This window comes from Bos grunniens, chromosome 3 (genome assembly GCF_055505025.1).
Source record: "Bos grunniens cultivar Pamir isolate PY7600 chromosome 3, Bosgru_T2T1.0, whole genome shotgun sequence".
In the NCBI taxonomy this organism is placed as follows: Eukaryota; Metazoa; Chordata; class Mammalia; order Artiodactyla; family Bovidae; genus Bos; species Bos grunniens.
This window is the reverse complement of record NC_141167.1, coordinates 29,344,492-29,346,072: the sequence shown is the minus strand read 5'-3', so window position 1 is coordinate 29,346,072 and position 1,581 is coordinate 29,344,492.

Sequence of the window (1,581 nt, the reverse complement as noted above, 5' to 3'; positions counted from 1 at the left end):
GTGGTGAAGAAAGGTTTTTCGTTTTAACCAGGGTTTCCCAGGCTTCTTAAACTAGAGAACATTTTGAGACCAGCCTTCCAAGGACTGAGCTTCAGGGAATCCTGGTCTGTTGCAAAGCCTCTTTTCAGCCTAGGGTAAGGAGAAGGCCCTTCTCTGAACAGCCGAGGTCCCTGACAGGAACTGTGACCTCATTCTGCCTCTGCTGTGCCTCGAGCGAGGCACTTTTCCTTTCTCAGGGTCTCTCAGTCCGGACGTCTTCGTCCACCTTTTCCTCTCCCTCAGTTGGTATGTCCTATTGAGTCTACTCACAAATACTCCTGGAGGGCCGGTTGGGAGCCAGACTCTGTTTGAGGCACTGAGGGGAGAGCAGTGAACAAGGCGAGGGCAGTTCTGGGAAGCTCCATCATGGAGCTTACAGTATGACAAGGAAGACAGGAATTAAAGCTGTAATTCTCAAAGAGATGAGTGTGCTCAAATGGGAAGTACAGAGCGCCAGGAGAATGGCTGGCTTAGGCTAGCCTGGGGGGGCTAAGACACACCAGTGTGCTGAGGGTGGAGGCCGCTCACCATTGTTATGGATGGCCGGGGGTCCCCACCTAAGGAGTGAGGGGTCTGGGGCAGTTCTTGTAGGTCTGACTTTGTCCCATGTTAGGTATTTGATGTGTAGATATTACCACCCAGTGATAGCCGACGACCCCTCTTGTCTTAGGATGTGTCGCCCCTTCCCCTCCTTCCATGTGGGATCTGTGTGGTCTGGATGCTGGTGGGGCTTCTTATCCTGGGACACTGGTGAGGACCCAGCCACGTCCTTGCTGCCATGATACTGAAGGGCTCATATCATCCAGAAGTTGAGAGCTGGTGGCTGGGTCCTGTGCCTCGAAAGCTGATAAGTGAGCCCAAGATAAAGACTCATCGGGGTGTATGAGCACAGACCTCTTTGAATCACGATGAGGTGCCCATCGGCTGGCCCCCTCCTCCCGTCTGTCCTGATAATGCTGTCACAGGGTGATGTGACAAAATCAGTGGCTGCCTTGGTTCTGCCCTCGTCGTGTTTTACTGCACCCTTGCAGCATTCGCATCCTCAGTCTTCAGCCTCTTGCCTCTCCCCCATACTCCTTCCTCACTGCAACCAGACCCTTTTTTAATTTTTAAAAATTTTTGCCCACACTGCACAGCATGTGGGATCTTAGTTCCCTGACCAAGGATCAAACCCACGTGCCCTGTATTAGAAGCATGGTATCTTAACCCTCTGGACTACCAGAGGACCTCCTGAAGTGTAGGAGACATCGTTGAGTGGAAGTACAGTGGTGTACAGCAGCTCTCCAAAGCTTACCTAGACTGTTTCTAACACACAGAATCTATCATTCCCTTGCTTAAAATCCATCAGTGGCTGCCTATTACTCAGGGTGTGGTGTCTGGGCTCTGCTTACCTCTCCAGGCTTCCCTGATAGCTCCGTGAAGAATCCACCTGCAATGCAGGAGACCCCGGTTTGATTCCTGGGTTGTGAAGGTCTGCTGGCAAAGGGATAGGCTACCCACTTCAGTATGCTTGGGTTTCCTTTGTGGCTCAGCTGGTAAAGA